At 53.8% G+C, this 18751-nt stretch overlaps 1 pseudogene across 1 annotated transcript; it reads left to right on the forward strand.

Moving 5' to 3' along the window:
* Positions 1-126: 126 nt before the first annotated feature.
* Positions 127-17975, forward strand: LOC114710544 (annotated as a pseudogene). The gene is made up of 21 exons (XR_005090703.1): positions 127-1623; positions 1993-2055; positions 4754-4810; positions 8091-8170; positions 8575-8683; positions 9964-10047; positions 10866-10922; positions 11734-11871; positions 12736-12936; positions 13198-13353; positions 13694-13802; positions 14418-14511; positions 14636-14754; positions 14809-14965; positions 15171-15355; positions 15514-15671; positions 16337-16465; positions 16549-16699; positions 17181-17288; positions 17369-17449; positions 17577-17975. The product of XR_005090703.1 is annotated as a leucine-zipper-like transcriptional regulator 1 (transcript).
* The last annotated feature ends 776 nt before the right edge of the window (positions 17976-18751 follow it).

Consider the following 18751-nt stretch of genomic DNA (forward strand, 5'->3'; position numbering starts at 1 on the left):
ACCAAGTCCTGGGGGCAAGTGCCAATCTCCAATTTCCCAGGATCCCCCAGGGTGGAATCTGAGTCCTCCCACGGCCTGCCTTCAACTGTCTGCTCCCCTCCAGAGAGGCTCCTGCTGCCTCCAGAAGATGGTCTTTCCCAAGGCCTCAGCTGTCACTGACAGCTGGTTTTAGCGGAAGGACAGGCTCTGCCTCTGTTTCCTCTCTTAGGACTATCTTCCCAGCAAGACCCTGCAACATTACCCTGAAATTAAAACATATGTTTCTGCAGATCTGTGTCCCAGTGTAATTGGGCCAACACTTGAGGGAGAGCCAGGTATGGTGTGACATGCCTGTAATAACAGAAGTTTGAGCTACATGAGATCTTGTTTTGTTTTCAAGAAGCCAGAGGCAGCTTTTGTATTTGCCCACCTAAGAAAGACAGGAGCTGTGACCTGAGGCAGACCCCATGCTCCTCACAGCAATCTGAGCTGTTTTATTGCTATTATTAAATCACCATTGTTATATACTCAGAAATAAAAATATTCAGCTGGATTACAGTGGCCACTCAAAAACTTACCCAGTCACAGTCTATAATCTTGATGATCTTTTGTACAGCTAGAACAGCCATTGTGAAGCTGCTCGTGACTTCACTTTTACCATTTTACGTTTATAAGCACTTACACACACACACACACACACACAAATACAACGAAGTTGAAACTAGAAAACCAGTTAGCTTTACGACTTCATCTTCACGACTTCACGTATCCCTTTTGTCTAAACTTTCTGAGTCCTCATTTTACAGACGAAGAAACCATTCAACTGGCATCAAACTACGTTTTAAATGTTTGTGGGGTAGCCTAGGGTAGTGCTTGCCCATCAGGTCCTGGGTTCAAAGCCCACAGCAGAAAAGGGGAGAGAAAAAATGAAAATCCTGCCCATAAACAGGAACGGAGAACACAGAGGTTCTCCGCCACCAAGAGTCCCAGACAATAAGAACGCCAAGGGAGAGGGGAGCACTGAGCCCAGGTTTGGGGGTGCAAGCAGAAGGTGGCCGGTTGAGTCGCCTGCAAGCCGGAAACCTCAGTCTGGAGTTCCGGGGGTGGTGGCTTCCGGGCGATGGCAAAGCTCGACTACAAGGCATGCTCTGGTCAGACCGCGTTTCCCGAAAGGAGGAACCCAAGCGATTACTGCCCAGCAATGCTTTCAGAGTGTGAAGCGCTCGCTGAGGACACCGTGAGGAGCCCCGCCGCCAGGACCCTCGACCGCCCGCCGTGCCGCGGGGAGCGCAAGGCTTGTCGGGAAGGCGGGCCTAGCGCGCACGCCGGCTGGACGTGCGCCGCCGTAGGCGCAGGGCTCTTCGGGAAGTGTAGTCCTTCGGCTCGGCCCGGGCGGCGGCCCTGAGCCCTGCAACCTGGGCGGCCCATCCGGCCTGAACCGGGCATGGCTGGGCCCGGAGGCTCGGGGGGCCCGATCGGAGCCGGGGCCCTGGCAGGAGGGGTGCGCTCCAAGGTGGCTCCGAGCGTGGACTTTGACCACAGCTGCTCAGACAGTGTCGAGTACCTGACGCTCAACTTTGGACCCTTCGAAACAGTGCATCGCTGGCGGCGCCTCCCACCCTGCGACGAATTCGTGGGCGCCCGGTACGACAGCGAACAGGGGGCCCTGAAGGCACTGGGAGTGGCGACGAGAGCCGAGGGGGGCCCAGGATGGGCTCTAGGGGCGAGGACCCGTGTGATGTCCTGGGGTAGTCGATTCCCAGGGAGCCGCGCAGTAGTGACCCTAGGCAGGGCACTAGACTTGTTACATTTCTGAGGGTCCCGTTTGCGTCCCGGACCTGAGGTATGGGTGGGGAGCCTGAAGAATCCTCGGTGTGCCAGACGTCCTTGCTGTCTGATGGATCTCTGTAGATCTTAGCAGTTGAGAGGCTTTACCCAAACTTACGTGACAGCCACCTTGGGTGTCAGCCAGGAGAGTCCCGGTCTCACCCCTCCACCTCTTCTTCTTTCTAGGCGTAGCAAGCACACAGTCGTAGCATATAAGGATGCCATCTATGTGTTTGGCGGAGACAACGGGTGAGTTTGCCTGTTTTGATGGGAGTGGTGGCAGGGGACGTCGACAATGAGACAGACTGTTGTCTGAGAATGGGGGTCATTAGCCATGTCCTGGGAACCTCTGCTTCCCTGTCTGTGAGGTACCTTGTACCTGGTTCCCAGGTTATGGTGAGGCAGATCTGGCCCTTAAAGCCCTCTCACCCTGGCATTCGAAATGGCGGCACATGCTCTGTCCCTAGAAATATGCTTGTTTTTGAGTGAGGAGACGGCCTATAGCCCTACGGCACTTTTCTTCCCCTACACTTCTCTCTAGACTTTGCCCACTCGCTTGCTTTGAACCAAAAAGTATGGAGATCATGTTTTGTTGTTGTTTTTACATCTATTTATGGGGTGCATATGGAGGTCAGAGGACAGCATGCAGGATTCATCTTTCCCTGCCAGGCGGGTGGGTACCAGGGATTGAATCCAAGTTGCAAGACTTGGTGAGCCGGGCGGTGGTGGCCTTTAATCCCACACCTTTAATCCCAGCACTCGGGAGGCAGAGCCAGGCGGATCTTTGTGAGTTCAAGGCCAGCCTGGTCTACAGAGAGCGAGATCCAGGAAAAGGCGCAAAGCTACACAGAGAAACCTTGTCTCGAAAAACAAAACAAAACAAAAAGACTTGGGGCAAATGCCTTCACTTGCTGAGCCATCTCACTGCCTCCAAAATCGGTTTTATTGGTGCTGTGCATGTCTTGCTTTCTGGTGGAGATTTCCCTGCCTTGCTTTAACTTCCTGGAAAATAATCTTCCTGGAAATGACCTGCAGTTTTGGTGAGCACATCTCCATGCACGAAGACTTCTTCTTTTTTTTTTTTTTTTGGTTTCTCGAGACAGGGTTTCTCTGTGTAGCTTTGCGCCTTTCCTGGAACTCACTTGGTAGCCCAGGCTGGCCTCGAACTCACAGAGATCCGCCTGCCTCTGCCTCCCGAGTGCTGGGATTAAAGGCGTGCGCCACCACCGCCCGGCACACGCAGACTTCTTAATTAAGCTGAAGTTATATGTTTGTATATGGCTCCCTCCTCTCAGGCCCAGGACCTGGCCTCAAGCCCAGGAAGGGGACTACAGTCTTGGTCCTGTAGACTACCTGGGGTAGCTGATCTAGAGCACGTGAGATTTTCAGGACTCTATTAGGGCATGCAAACTGGGCCATGGTCCTCTGGCATTTATCTTATCTTTCTCAAGAGCAGCTGGGGATCCATTTAAAACTGCAAGTCAGCCCATAGCCCCGTAGCGTCCCGGCACCTCTGTAAAGCCGAGTTCTCACAGGAGTGTGTGAGGCCTGCTGTACACTTGTGAGGTCCTGATTCTCAGCCAGCCTTTGCGATGCTGTTCCCCCCAGACACACGTCTCGCTGCCCTTCTGATGTTCCTGATGGGTGAGGCCTCCGTGTCCTCTCTTACCAGCTCCGTCTGCACCCCCAGACTGCGATTGCTGGCGCCGATCTAGTTTCTCTGCCAAGACAAGGCATCTTCCTGTCTTCTCACTTCTCTGTGCCAGTGCCCGGATGTCACAGTCAGCGTTTACTGAGTTAAAGGATGAGCCTTCAAAAGAATTCCCCACGCCAAAAAGACCAGTGTCCAACATAGAGTGGTGGGTGGTAGCTTAGGATGGCCGTCATTAGCATTTCCTGGAGCAGGTAGAGAACTGTGGCGATAAGCAGCAGTGGTTTTGGTATGCAGTCTCAACAGAGAGTCAGAGAAAAGTTTAATTATGCATCCGTTTGGCCGTGACTTAAGAAAAACCAGGGCAGCCTCCATTCAACAGAGTGGAAGATGAGTTCCTACCGGGCAGTAGCAGCTTGGCTTCACGGAAACCCCGGGTGGGGGCGGGCCTGGTCGGTGTGGTTAGAGTTCTTCAGGGCTTCAGCAGACATGGGTAGCCTGCAGTCTCCGGTTTTGGGTGTTCCGTAACGTTTGAGTTTACGAGGCGTTTGGACCAGTAGCTGTTCTGGTTTGCCTGGTCTTTGGGGGCCTAGCATAGCAACTTAGTTCAAAACAGTGGCCTCCCATTATTTTACCCAGCACCACTAAGTTTAAGTGGGGGTTAAACAAGGGAGGCTGACCCAGCCTCTACGCTTTGCCCTCCTGGCTGTGGGCCAAGCTTCCTCTCCTATAAAACGAAGTCAGGGAGGGTATGCAGCTGGCACAGACTGAGCCAGCAGGATGCCCTGTAAAGGCCTGGCCTGAAGGGAGTGCTTGGGATCCCGTCAGTTCGCTTTCTTCTTCCACATTAATAAGGGTTAGTAACGTGCCAGTAATGCAAGCTGACCCAGTGGACAGTGGACTTTGGTGTGGTTCTTCTGTCAGGGGGCAGGAAGATGTGTGTTTGAGCCAGCGTTTCATCGAAGTGCGGTCTGACTCGGAAGGGTTGAAGGCAGGAGTAGGAATTCTGGAGGCTGGGGGAGGTGTGAGTGATGACGCCAGCCTCTGGGCCGGGTCCTGCTCTCATATCAGCCTTCGGTGGGCTGCTGGTGGTGGGGACCAGGCCGGCCCTGTCAGGGGGGGCCCTAGTTGCTCATATCACTGGCCACTGCTTTTGTCCTCTGGGTTGCTGACTCTGGACAAGTCCAGAGGTCAGTGACCCTAGCCGTACGCCCCTGCCATCTCTAAGGTCCTAGTGAGGTAACACTTTGACAAAGCAGCCTGCCTACTGTCACCCTCTCTCTGCCTGCCTTTCAGGAAGACGATGCTCAACGATCTCCTGCGGTTTGATGTCAAGGACTGCTCCTGGTGCAGGTGGGTGGCCCTGGGACCCGCCTGTCCTCCTGGAGAGCAGCAGCACTGTCCTGGGTCCACTGGCTGATCGTCAGCTCATCGTGGAGGGCCAGAGAGAGATAAATATAACAGAGGAGAGCCTTAGATGGCTTCCTCCTTCTCCCGGCTTTCTGTGAAAAATGATTATCCTAAATCCTGTGAACTAAGGGGTCTCTCTGGTCTAGTGGGTGGTATTTAGACTCTTACCTGGGAGGGACCTGCAGTCACCAGAATTTCTTCTGGGCCAGGAGTTGCTGTCGGGTCTCAGGTAGGGCAGGGGTGGGCCTCAGTTAATTAGTTTTCCCAAAGTGCCACCTCCAGGCTGTCCTGCCCTGTCTCAGGGCTGGTTGCCTTCCAGTAGACCCCATACAGGCTCTGAGCGGCATGCAAACCCTGTGAACCACAGTCTCAGCTGGGTGGCCTTGCACAAGAGCTAGCTGCCCTCTTTGGGTACCACATGCTTGTGTTTTCCTGCGGCAGTCGCTGTCTGGGAGCAACTTACACAGACCTGAGGGTCAGGGTTTACCGGACTGGCTAGCTCTATCATCTGCTCACGCAGGAGCACAGTGCCACACAGACCCTTGTGGTGCATACTCTGTAGTCTGGAGGACTTCCCCTTGGTCCTCAGGAGCCTTCTAGGATGGGGTCTGTTTTGAAAGAGGAGGATGCAGGGCTCTGGAGATTGTGTGACTGCTCTGGACACTCAGCCAGGCAGGGCAGCTCCATTTGTCATCATGCACTGTCTTAGGTTTCTATTGCTGTGCTGAAACACCGTGACCAAAAGCAACTTGAGCCGGGCAGTAGTGGCGCACGTCTTTAATCCCAGCACTCGGGAGGGAGAGGCAGGCCGATCTCTGTGAGTTCGAGGCCAGTCTGGTCTACAGAGTGAGATCTAGGACAGACTTCAAAGCTACACAGCGAGACCCTGTCTCAAAACAAAAACAAACAAACCCCCCAAGACAAAATCAACTTGAGAAGGAAAGTGTTAATCTCAGCTTACATGTCCATGTCACAGTCCATCATTGAAGGAAGTCAGGGCAGGAACTCAAGGCAGGTATCTGGAGGTACCACCATAAAAGAGGTGGGGCCTCCCACATAAATCACTAATTAAGAAAATGCCCCCTAGGCTTGCCCACAGCCTGATACTATGGAGTCTTCTCAGTTGTGTTTCCCTATTCTCATAAGTCTAGCTTGTGTCAAGTTGACAAAACTAAACAAGGAAAAACAACAACAAAACCCCACAACCCACTGGACACCTGCCCTCTGCCTGGGCTGCCTGGCAGCACTGGCCAAGCAGCAGAAATAATTTTCTCATGCTTGATTTTAATACAACTGCTACCAGTTCTTTGATTTCTTTTTTTTTCTGTGCTGGATATAAAATCTAGGACTGGTGCATGCCAGGCAGGCACTCTACCTCTGAACTATATCCCTAGCCTTCTTTTTTGGGACAGGGTCTCATATATATCCGAGGCTGGCCCCACACTTGCTGTGTAGGTAAGGATGACCCTCACCTCTTACGCTCTTACATCTACACCCAAGTGTGGGATTACAGATATCTGCTGCCATGCCTGGTTTATGCAGTATTGGGGATCTAACTCAGAGCTGTGGCTAGGCAGGCTGAGACAGGCTTAGTGCAGACAAGGTGAGCACTTGACTAACTGAGTTCCATGTCCAGATCCAGTCCTTCATTAATTTAAAAAATTCTTTGACTGGCCAGCAAGCTGGTTCAGCAGATGAAGCCAGCGCTGAGCAAGCCTGAAGAGCTGAGTTTAGTCATCAGAAAAAGTGAAGGTGGAGGCGAGAACTACTCCACAAAGGGTCCCCTCCCTCCCCGGGGTACACTGTGGAGAAGTGATCCACAAGTTCCCAGGTTCGTTACCCAACACTGCAAACAAAATTCACATATAGCCAGCTGTGGTGGTAGACCACTTGACATTCTAGCCTTTGGGAAACAAGCAGGCAAATCTGAGACCAGCCTTTGTAACATAGCAAGACCCTCTCAAAAGACAAGCAAAAATAAATGGCTTAAGCTGAGAAGAGTGGGGCATTCCCATAATCCCGGTATCTTGATACCTGGACCAAGTCAGACTCTGTTGCTCTCTTGAAAAAGCGAATTGTAAAATATCTTCCAAACGATTCCAAAAGAACAAACCAGTCCCCCAGCCAGGCATCACTGGTGACTCACACATTAATCCTAGTACTCAGACAGATCTCTGTGAGTTGAGGCCAGTCTGGTCTACACAGTGACTTCTAGTCCAGCCAAGACTACATAGCAAGACCCTATTTAAAGGGGAAGAAGTCAGGCATGGTGGTTTTCTTGTCTTTCTTTTCTTTTTTTTTTTTTCAAGACAGAGTTTCTCTGTGTAACTCTGGCTGTTCTGGAACTCACTTTGTAGAACAGGCTGGCCTTGAACTCACAGAGATCCGCCTGCCTCAGCCTCCCAAGTGTTGGGATTAAAGGTGTGTGCCACCACCACTGCCCAGTACATGGTGGCTTTTAAATAATTAATTAATTAATTAATTAATTAATTAATTGGAGCTGAGGATCGAACCCAGGACCACTGAGCTAAAATCACCAACCGCGTGGTGGCTTTTTAATCCTAGCACTCGAGAGGCAGGCGCATCTCTGTTTGAGGCCAGCCTGGTCTACAGAGCAAGTTTCAGGACAGCCAGAGCTACACAGAGAAACCCTGTCTGGGGGGCGGGGGATCCGAGAAGCCTCTTAGAGGCATAGGAAGGTGCCGGGCAAGGGCTTCCTCCTAGCAGCATCTGCAAGAGTTCAATGCCTGTTACTTTGGCTTTCTCCTGGTTAGTGATGTTTTAAAGGCTCTAGGAGAGAAACGGCACCTTAGAAATACAGATGTAAAGCAAAGCTGATGCCCTGCTTTGTACAGCTCTTCTCCCATGTCTGTGGACAGCTGAGGGGAAAGGTCACTTGAACCATAAATTAGAAGCCAGTTTGGACACTGTAATGAGAACTTGTCTGAAAGAGTTAAATGACTGTAGTCACGGTGATACCGCTCCCTAATTCCAGTGTTCAGGAGACTGAGGTGGAGGATGGTAAATTTGAGGCCAACCTGGACTTAATAGCATAATGCGTTACAGGCCAGCCGGCACTACTTACAGCAACACCATAACCTGAAAAGAAAAGAAGAGAAGAGGGGGGAAAGAGAAGAGGGAGGAAGGGAGGAAGGAAAATAAAGTGTGGAGGTGTCAAGGCTGACGCTCACTGACCTACTGACCTCACCCCGTGCCTCCCCAGAGCCTTCACCACAGGTACCCCACCAGCCCCCCGTTACCACCACTCAGCCGTCGTCTACGGGAGCAGCATGTTCGTCTTTGGTAAGCAGCCTTTTGCCCACCTGCACCCACAGACTTCTAGCCTCCCACCCCCTCCACCCCTCACCCCTCCTCCACCTCCTCCCCCCCCTCCTCCCCACTCCCTGGGGCTCTCTGAGCTGTTGCCTGGGCGTTACCCTGCTGGCTTACTCCACTGGAGTGCTCTGAACCTCTGGCTCGAGGGGCTGTTTTCCTAAAGCCCTGAGCTCATGGAACTGGGGGTGTCCTCTCTGATGGCTAGGGCAAGAAACATCAGTGTGCCTGTCTGCATCCCCAGGACCCAGTGCAGGGGTAGTTCGGGTGGGCAGTTGGTCCTAGAGGTTTGTACATGTTAACTAGGGCCCCCACATTTAAATACCAAAATAGTGCCCCACATATAACACTTGACTTTCATTCTCTTCACCCAGGGGGCTATACTGGAGACATCTACTCTAATTCTAACTTGAAGAATAAGAATGACCTCTTTGAATACAAGTTTGCAACCGGCCAGTGGACAGAGTGGAAAATTGAAGGGAGGTAAGAGGTTTGCTGAGCATTTCACAGTAAGGAATGGCCTTCAGCCTGGGACGTGCCTCCTGCCCCATTTCAGATGGGGACCCTGGGGCTGGGAGACTTTGACTGCTTGGTTTTCATCACTGCTGAGTCCCATGGGGGCAAGGCTGGACAGGGTGTATGCAGCAGCCGAAGCTAGGAGCTGTACCCAGCCATTGCCTCAGCCTGCTTCCAGGTGTACATCCCTTCTTTCTCAGGAACCCGGAGGGCTGCTTTGGGAGTACTCCAGTGCTTTCCTGGCAGCTGGGAAGGTGCTGGGTCTGCGTGGACCACAGAATTTCTTTGTTTGTTTGTTTTGTTTTGTTTTTTCAGCACTGGGGATGAAATCCAGGGCCTTTTTTGTACTAGGCAAGCTCTCTATCACTGAGCTATATTCCAAGGCCTATATCTGATTCCCCCATATTTGAGACAGGATCTCATGTAGCCTAGGCTAATTTTGAACCTGTTGTGTATGGCTGAGGATGACTTGAACATCTGATCCTCCTGCCTGCAGCCCCTGAGTGCTGGAGTTACAGGTGTACAGCACCATGCCTGGTTTTGTGTGTGGTGCTGGGAATCAAACCCATGGCTTTGTGTACGCTAGGAAAGCAACCTCCAAACTGAGCCACGTCCCCGCCCCTGAGGAGGGTTTTTTGGTTTTGCCTTCGTGTGTTTTCCGTTGTTTGTTTTGAGTCAGGGTGTCACACAGTCCCACTGACTTTAAACTTGCCATGTAGCTGAGGCTGGTCTTGAACCTCTGACCCCCTCCTCCTTTCACCTCCCTCACGATTTGCAGACATATACCATCATGCCCTGTTTCAACATCTGAAATTTTTACAATCTGCTGCCCAGACCTCTTGTGCTGTTGCTTGATTCCAGTGTCCCAGCACTGGCCTCTGAGCCCCAGTGTTGGGCACTTGTGGCCCTAGCTGCTGGACACATGGAGCCCTGTGCAGCTGCCCGTTCTGATAACCTTTCATTCATTCATATATATATATATATATAATATATATATATATATATATATATATATATTTAAAATGTGTTTGGGTATTTTGCTGGCATGTATGTCTGTACCACATGCATGCCTGGTGCCTGAGGAGACTTGAAGTCATCCGATCCCCTGGGACTGGCATTACAGGGGATGGTTGTGAGCTGTCATGTGGGTGCTGGGAATTGAACCTGGGTCTCCCTGAGGAACAGGGAGTTCTCTTCAATGCTGAGTCTTCTCTCCAGCCCCTCCTCATTTTTTTCTTTATTTCTAGGTTGCCAGTGGCCAGGTCAGCCCATGGGGCCACGGTGTACAGTGACAAGCTCTGGATCTTTGCTGGCTATGATGGCAATGCCAGGTAGGCATGTAGCTGGCCATGTCCGTGGGGGCAGAATAAGCTCTCTTGGCACCTGAGTGGTCATACTGGGGTAAGTTACCCTGGTGGGTGTTGAGTTTCTCAGGAGAGGGGTGTGGAAGTGAGATTTCTCTGTGATCCCTGGATTTCCTTGATGAGGAGATTTGGAACCACAGGGGCCTGGAGGCCGGAAGCATCTCAGCTCAAATCCAGCCCTGGGTTCCTCCCTGTGTTACAGTTTTCATTGATTTATTTATTGCTTTACTTTTGTTTTTATTTTAAGACAAGGTCTCTATGTAGCCCTGGCTGTCCTGGAACCCTCTTTGTAGATCTGGCTGGCTTTAAACTCACAGAGCACCTCCTTCCTCTGCTTCCTGAGTGCTGGGTTTAAAGGTGTGCACCTCCACACTAGGCTTCCTCCTTGTCTTAGAAACGCTGTTTTGTTGTATTTTTCTGATAACCAAATGGTGGTGCTCACTCTAAACTTGACGTTGCAGAAACTAGTAACGGCACAGTGCGGCAGCAGGCTGTGTGGGACGCACGGTCTTTCCCTCCCCGGGGGCTGCCCTGTCTCATTACCCCAGATAGTATGTGTCAATCTACTTCTGTGTTGGCTGGTCAGAGAGCCAGCAGGAAGTGAAAGCTGCTAGGTGCTGGGTGCAGGGATTTGATATCGTGCCTTCTTCCCCGGAAGTTCCTGTTTCTTTAAGAAAGATGGCACACTTGTCTCCTGACACACATAGCAAATGGTCCTTCCCTGGGGCTATCTCTCCCAGCCAGGCTCAGGACCAAAGGATCCTGACTCCTCTGTCTTGATGCAGGTTGAACGACATGTGGACAATTGGCCTCCAAGACGAGAGCTCACATGCTGGGAGGAGGTGAGGGGTGCAGGGAGCATGATGCAGGTGGGAAGTCAAGGGCACTGGGCGGGGGTTTGCAGCATCAAGAGGTGAGGGATAAGGAAGCTGGTATACGGGTGAGAGGTGCTAGGGTGGCATGTGACAGAGGTTGCCTTCTTCCCTTTACCAAGGCCACCTTTTTCTCTCCTTGACCCTCCCCCAGCCCAATTCTGTATTAACTAGAGACTCCAAGTGGGCTGAGGATGTAGTTGAATTAGTAATGTAGCATGTATGAAGCCCTGGGTTTGATCCTCTAATCCCAGTACTTGGGAGATGGGTCAGAAATTCAGGGTGATCCTCAGCTGCAGAGTGAGTCTGGGGTCAGCTTGGGCTCCATAGAGAGTTCTAGGTTAGCCAGAGCTGCACAGAGAGACCTTGTCTCCAAATGACAATAAATAAATGAATCCTAAAAGGCTTTGGAGCTGAGGCTGTAGCCCATGGTAGCACAGCACATCCCTGGCTTTGGTCCCTAGGAGTCAAAGTGGAGGCTGAGGAAGGAAACAGCTCCGAGTTCAGAATGGGCAGAGTGCCACATGGGACAGGCATGACTTGTTCCCACCCTCGTGTGAACACAGCGAGAGCAACACAAAGTTCACTCCTTTCCCCTGAAGCTTTTTTTCTCTTGTAGAAATTATATTTTTAGTTCCAAATGAACCTCACGATTTAGCCTCAGAACTGGGCCCATGTGGTAGGTGTGAGGAGGCTGTAAGCTATATTTATTCACTCCAAAGTGTAGGACAGTGTGGCCCCAGGCCTGTGAGGCCCTGGCTGAGCTGTGCCCCCACTGCAGGTGGCCCAGAGTGGGGAGATTCCCCCGTCCTGCTGCAACTTCCCTGTGGCTGTGTGCCGGATAAGATGTTCGTGTTCTCGGGCAGAGCGGAGCCAAGATCACCAACAACCTCTTCCAGTTCGAATTCAAGGACAAGACGTGAGTTCCTTGGGTTTTGGGGTTTTTGCTCATTCCTGTGACTGGTAACGGCTGTGATCTCCCCTAGTTCCCACATACAGCAGGAGCATACAGCCTGGAGTATGGGCAATTGCCAGCCTCATGGGCCCTTGGGGTATGGCTGTAGCTCAGCAAGATGTGGCCTGAGTCAGGGTCCCTTGCCCTGTGTGTGGCTGGCTCACTGACACTGTAAACAAATGTGGCCAGCACTAATCTCATGGGAGAGCAGAAGACAGGCAGGGGAAAGTAGGCTCTCTACTTTGACTAGCCTTAGGACCCTGAGATGGGGCTGGAGTAACAGAGGAAAAGGAATCGGGCTTGGGTGGGGGGACTCAAGCTGCCGGAAGTGGTAGTGGAGGGATCCTGTTGAGTGTGGGGCAGGCGTGGAGTGAGTGAGTCTGCATCTGTTTTGGTTCTTCGGCTAATGTAGCAGAAAAGGGGATTGTTGGAAAGTTCTGGGAGCCCTTGGAGGGTAGAAGGACTGGAGGAATTAGTGCCTGGGCAGGCATCTCCCAGGTGGGGCGCTGCTGTTTGGATAACAAGGTCTGTAGCTCTCCATCCCCAGAGCAGACCCCAGAGGCCCTGCTCTGCCGCTGCTGTCCGCTCTATGGTGGCGGGACGAGAGGGAGCCTGGGTAGGGCCCACGGTGGGTTGCATGGAGCTGAGTGGGGCCAATACCTGAGCTTAACAGGTCAAGGGATGCTGGACACACAGGCCTGTGCCTTCCCTGTAGACCATGGGCTGGCACTGCAAGGACTTTAGGGAATTTCGTGGGAGGACCTCCTGTGGGGCGTGTGAGAGAGAGCAGAGCCCCACTCCAGTGCTGGTTCATGGTCATGGCCCCAGGTGGACACGCATCCCCACTGAGCACCTGCTCCGGGGCTCCCCACCCCCGCCACAGCGGCGCTATGGACACACCATGGTGGCCTTTGACCGTCATCTCTATGTGTTTGGGGGTGCGGCGGACAATACACTGCCCAATGAGCTGCATGCTATGATGTGGACTTCCAGACTTGGGAGGTTGTCCAGCCCAGCTCTGACAGTGAGGTGAGTCCTGACCTGGGTTCCCTTGATTCCATGTAACCAAGAAGAGCAACCTGAGAACCCTCAAGGCCCTTAGTGCTATATCCTTCAGGTTTTCATGCCTGCATTCCATCAGTTGCACTGTGCTGCTATCCTGCAGACCTCTGGGAAGCACCACTGACCACCCTCACAGCCTTACTCAGTGTCTTGTCCCTCCTCTGGAGCCCATAGCAAGCCCTGGAAGGGATGCTGGATTGTTACCTTCTTGCATATGTTTTCCTCAAGGTTGGTGGGGCTGAGGTGCCTGAGCGAGCTTCCTCTTCTGAGGAGGCATCAATCCTAACCTCAGAGGAGCGGAGCAGCTTGAAGAAGTCCAGAGATGTGTTTGGCTTAGACTTTGGCACCACCTCAGCCAAGCAGCCTGTCCACCTGGCATCAGAGGTGAGTGTCAAGGACGCTTATTAAAATTCCATTACCCTCTGCAGCAGGGCCTCTGGTAGACAGGTAGAGCAGGACTCCTGCAAGAGCAGCGCGGGGCTCTGGAGTTCCCAGGCGTTACCCTGGAGTCAGCATGACATGCTGGCCCAAATACACTGCTAACCTGGGATTCTGTACAACCTGCCCTGCCCTCTGCCCCACCCCAGGGAACCTCTGTCCAGGGGACTGGGATCTTTGGCCCTTCTTTCGTGGCCACATGGATCCGTGACACTAGCTTTGGCCAAGCCAGACCCACTGTTGGAGTCTGCCCCGTCCCATCCTTCCGTCTGCTTGTCCTCCTCAGCTGCCCAGTGGGAGGCTCTTCCATGCAGCTGCTGTCATCATCGGACGCCATGTACATCTTTGGGGCACTGTGACAACAACATTCGCAGCGGGGAGATGTACAGGTTCCAGGTGTGTAGCCAGTGGTTCTGTGAGGCCTGCTGGGGTAGGTGGGCCAGTGGGTGGGGTCAGGGCTGTGTAAGGTGCCTACTGAGAGCTTAGGCCTGTGGGATGACGGTATCTCTGAGTCGTCTGGTGCAGAGGGTTGGGGTGCTGTAGCTCCAGGTGGGCAGAGGTGACACCAGGAGGAGGGAGCCTTAGTGAGAGCGAGGCCAGCAGAGCAAGTGTCAGGAGAGCACACAGCACCGGCAAAGCAGAGGCAAGCTGGCCTCTGTGCTGGGGCCTCCAAGAAAACCGGCCTGGAGAAGGCTGGCAGGAGCTTGTCTTGGAGGCCCTTCCCAGGCCTGGAGAGGAACAGGTGGTTAGGACAGGGGCCCCTGCGGCGTCGTGGAGGCATGGATAAAGCTGCTTCAGTGGTGGGGAGAGGTGGGAAGGGGTTTGTTGAGTACCTGGGTCCGGGATTTTAGAAAGAGTGCAGCCTGCCTAAAGCCTGGGAGCCTTTGTCAGAGAAATCACAGTGGACGTGAGGCCTTCTTCGTCGTGGCGCAGGCACGCCAGTCCGCACCAGGCTCAGCTGACCCTGCGGGTCTCGCGGGGCCTTTGCCGCTCCTCACTGCCTCTCCTCCACTCTCTGGCTACCCCAAGTGCACGCTGCATGAAGACTACGGGCGCCTGTGGGAGGGCCGCCAGTTCTGCGACGTGGAGTTTGTGCTGGGCGAGGTAGGCGACTCTGCAGCCTCCCACTGTATCTGCCGAGTGCAGGGAGCTGCGCCCTGGCCTGCTGGCTTCTGTCCCCCGGCCGGGGCCCTGTGCTCTCACCCACAACCACTCGTCCTCCACGCAGAAGGAAGAGTGTGTGCAAGGCCACGTTGCCATCGTCACCGCACACGGAGCCGCTGGCTGCGCAGGAAGATCCTGCAGGCTCGAGAGTGGCTGGCCCAGGTAAGGTCTCCTTTGGCCCTCGTGACGGGAAGCTTTGCCCCACTGTCTCTACTAGTTTGCCCCTCCCGTGGGGAGGATGGGCCCTGGAGGAGGGGGCCTTGGGAGCCAGCGTTGGCAGGTGCGCGGCCACCCCTGCTACGTGTGGCCATTTCGGATGATCCGGAGGCCCGCCCGGCGTTCGAGGTGCTCATGCAGTTTCTCTACACAGACAAGATCAAGTACCAACGGAAAGGTCTGCCTCGGGTATGGGTGGTGTGGACCAGGGTGGGGATGGGCAGCGGAGGCAGGGGTGCTGCCAGGTCTGTTAGAGGTGTGCCCGAGGCACAAGCCGTAGTCAGCTGGCATGCAGTCCAGCTGCCCTCTTGCAGCCCCGACCCTCGTGTTCCTGGAGGGAGCCCTCCTTTCCCGGGCCCAGGCTCAGGGGCGTTCTGGTGCAGGCCATGTCGAGGACGTGCTTTGCCTCCATCGATTGTACAATTTGTGTACAAGTTGGCGCTGAGCTTCCAGCTGTGCCGTCTTGAACAGCTGTGTCGGCAGTACATCGAGAGCCTCCGTGGATCTCCCAGAACGCTGATGGTTGTGTGTGATGAGTGCCGCCAGGCTACAGCTGGGCCAGCTTAAGGTGCAGCGGGGTCAGCCCGGCAGCTTGGGGAGGCCTGCCCAGCCCAGGCCTTCCCTTGGTGGGGGTGGGGTGTATTCCGTTGTTCCTCACTGCAAGCTCTGGTGCCCAGCCTGGGCCTGGGCCTGACTCCAGCTGCCTCCTGTGCCCGTCTGTCCCAGGAGCACTGCCTGAACTTCATAGTGAGAGGAGTCCCACTTCAACCAGGTGATCATTGGATGAAGGAGTTCGAGCGCCTCTCATCCCCACTGATCGTAGAGATCGTGCGGCGAACAGCAGCCGCCCCCTCGAGCACCCTCGGATCAACCCGTGGACATTGGTAGGGAAGTAGTGATGAGAGACTTAGTAGCTACCTACCTGCCAGGCCCTTGGGGTAAGGGTGGCTCTGTGACCCATCGGGTGTTGCAGGCACAAAGGCTGGGAGGGACAGAGGCAGGCACGTCTCAAAGAATCCATGGGGGCTTCCAACAGCAAGCTGTGTGCCAGTGAGCCTGGAGACCCCGAAACCCACTCCTCGGGGTGACGTTGTGCCTTCTCTGGTTGGCTGGTCAGATCTGATGTCAAGTGAGCCAAGCAGCTGCAGCTACATCTTGTCAGTGTGCCAGCCTACCCGATGGAGAAGATTGATAGCACCTCCCCAACTCTCCTTGGGGGTTACACTAGTCCTGCCACTGGCATGAGAGTTCAAAAGATGAGCCTGGAGGGGAGTCCAGCAGCAGACTGGGAGCTGGGCATGTAGGGCAGGCTCATCGTGGAAGGTCAGTGATTGGTGTAGCATTCCTGAGGGCCAGTTTCCAGGTGACCTGAGGGCTGAGGAGAGGACAAACTGGTACTTCTGACTCGGGGGAAACTGCCACAGAACAGCAACATGGTCACTGGGTAGGTGACCCAGTGGGCGGTGCCTACTGTAGGGCCAGAAAACAAAGGTAGCCTCTTCATTCAGGGTAGAGGTGGGAGTCTTTCAAGGTCCTTCTACACCCCCAGGCACATCTTTGATCCAGGACATGAAAGGCATACCTGGAGGGGGCAGGGCTCGGAGTTCTGTGACATCACACTGCTACTGGACGGCCACCCACGACCGGCCCACAAAAGCCATCCTCGCTGCCCGTTTAGGTGTGCTAAGGTGGATGAGGGGCGGGGCAGGGCCTTTGATGCTTTCTTCTTCTGAGAGCTGGGGTCTACCTCCTCGTTTGCAGCTACTTTGAGGCCATGTTCCGTTCATTCATGCCGGAGGATGGGCAGGTGAACATCTCTATCGGGGAGATGGTGCCAGCAGACAGGCCTTTGAGTCCCATGCTACGTTTACATCTACTATGGAGAGGTCAACATGCCCCCTGAGGACTCCCTGCATCCTTTACCTGCTTGTGCTCCTGGGTCACCACTGAGAAGTCTTAGCACCTCTCAGACATGTTTGGTTCCCGTTCTGTTGGCTGGGCGATCTTGGCTTGGTACCTAATTCTAGAGTGTCCGGTGCTGGTGCTGGGCCTCCTGGACAAAGTGATTCCTCATGCTTTATGTCAGTAGTGTTTGAACTTGAGGTGCAAGGACACCTGGTGGGGGCCCCGAGAAGACTTGAAAAGTTCTGTGAATGGGAACATGGGAATGAGAGGATTCAGGTTTTCTTTGGATCTTGAATGGGGCCTCTGAGCCTAAAATGGTTCAGAACCAGTTTAGAGAGTAAGCCAGGTGGGGCCCAAACTGGAGCTCTGGCTTCTGAGGTTTGTGTAGTTCTGTCAGTACCCTCCCTTGGAGGACAAGGGATGTGGCAGGATGGGTGGCTGCAAGTGAATATGTCCTTTGACTTGGCAGCTCCTTAACTTGTGCCCAGTTACCTATTTGCGGCCCCCTACTACTATGGCTTCTACAAACAAACAGACTGCAGGCATACTGCAAGCAGAACCTGGAGATGAACGTGACCGTGCAGAACGTGCTACAGGTAGAGCCTTGGTACCCTTCAGGCCACACCTTCATCTGTGGGTGAGCTGGGGCAGCGCCTCATGGTTCCTGCCATTGCAGATTCTGGAGGCGGCTGACAAGACGCAGGCACTGGACATGAAGCGGCACTGCTTGCACATCATTGTGCACCAATTCACCAAGGTCAGGCTCTGGCCCCAGTGCTCTAGGTCCCCGTCCTCCCCACCAGGCTGGGCCCCCAGAGGACTCGGCTGCCCCCCCTGGTCCTCCTGGGGTCTGGCTTCTTCATCTAGTTCTGTCATCTGTGCAGGTCTCTAAGCTGCCCACACTGCGGCTGCTGAGCCAGCAGCTGCTGCTGGACATCATAGACTCCCTGGCCTCCCACATCTCTGACAAGCAGTGTGCAGAGCTGGGTGCCGACATCTGAGCATCTTGGAAGACTCTGTTTGGAGAGTGATGACACTCGACCGATTGGCCACATCTCCACCTACAGTGACCACACCTGTGGTTCCCAGCGCCACAGGGCACTGAGGTGACAGGAACTCATTGAGGACACAGGCCCCACAGGGATGGCAAGTGAAGCAGACTCCCCAAGGAGACCAAGGCTCAGGGACGCCACTCAGCGGTAGAAAGATGATGTGTGCTGTGGATCCAGACATAGAATCCTACTGTTAGGGGTGAGGGCTTGGCAAGCTACTCTAACTAACAATAGGGTGCATTCCACTCCTTACCAGAACCTAATGGGACCAGTGACAGTGATCTGATCCTAGACATGAACTTTAGAAGGTTTTTGCTCCCAGCCCACAGGGCAGCAAGTGTAGCTAAGCCTCCCAGAGAGGCTGCATTTGTGGCCCACCCAGTGTGCGTAATGAGAGAGAAGTCAGCAGAAACACTCCTGTGTGTTCTGCCACTGACATGCCTCCTATAAAGCTGTGGCAATGCTATGTACACACCTGGCTGGCATGGCGGCCACCTTGGTCTTGCCCTCCTGAAGCCCATGACAGTTCTATGGCTTAGGAGATTCCCCAGATGTGGGGTTAGCACATCTTCCCGTTCTGCCCATGTCAACACATGGTGTCAGTCACAAGGGAGAGAAAAAACTGAGTACCCGAGATATCTCTCCAGAGACCGGGACTGTCCGGGGCATCCATCCTTGTTACCTGACATCCCAATACAGCATAGTGGACCCCTTTTTTTTTTTTTTTTTTTTTTTGCGTACAGGAACCTATTCTGTCCTAGGAAGGCAGAACTCATTTTGGAGAAATGCTTGACTTTTCCTTGGACTTAAAACATTTCCCTCCTGTGCTCCATCACCCCATGCTGTGGGGGCTCCAGGTAGAAAGGTGCCCTGGGTGGCAGTCCCATACAGACATCCAGGAAGTGGTCTGGTTAGAAGATGAGGTACTAGGCACAAGCTGATGGCAGCTGAGCTGAGCTAAGTGGAGGGTCCCGCCTATGGTGGGCAGCCAGGCAGGCTGGGTGTTT

This window comes from Peromyscus leucopus, unplaced genomic scaffold (genome assembly GCF_004664715.2).
Source record: "Peromyscus leucopus breed LL Stock unplaced genomic scaffold, UCI_PerLeu_2.1 scaffold_843, whole genome shotgun sequence".
Lineage (NCBI taxonomy): Eukaryota > Metazoa > Chordata > Mammalia > Rodentia > Cricetidae > Peromyscus > Peromyscus leucopus.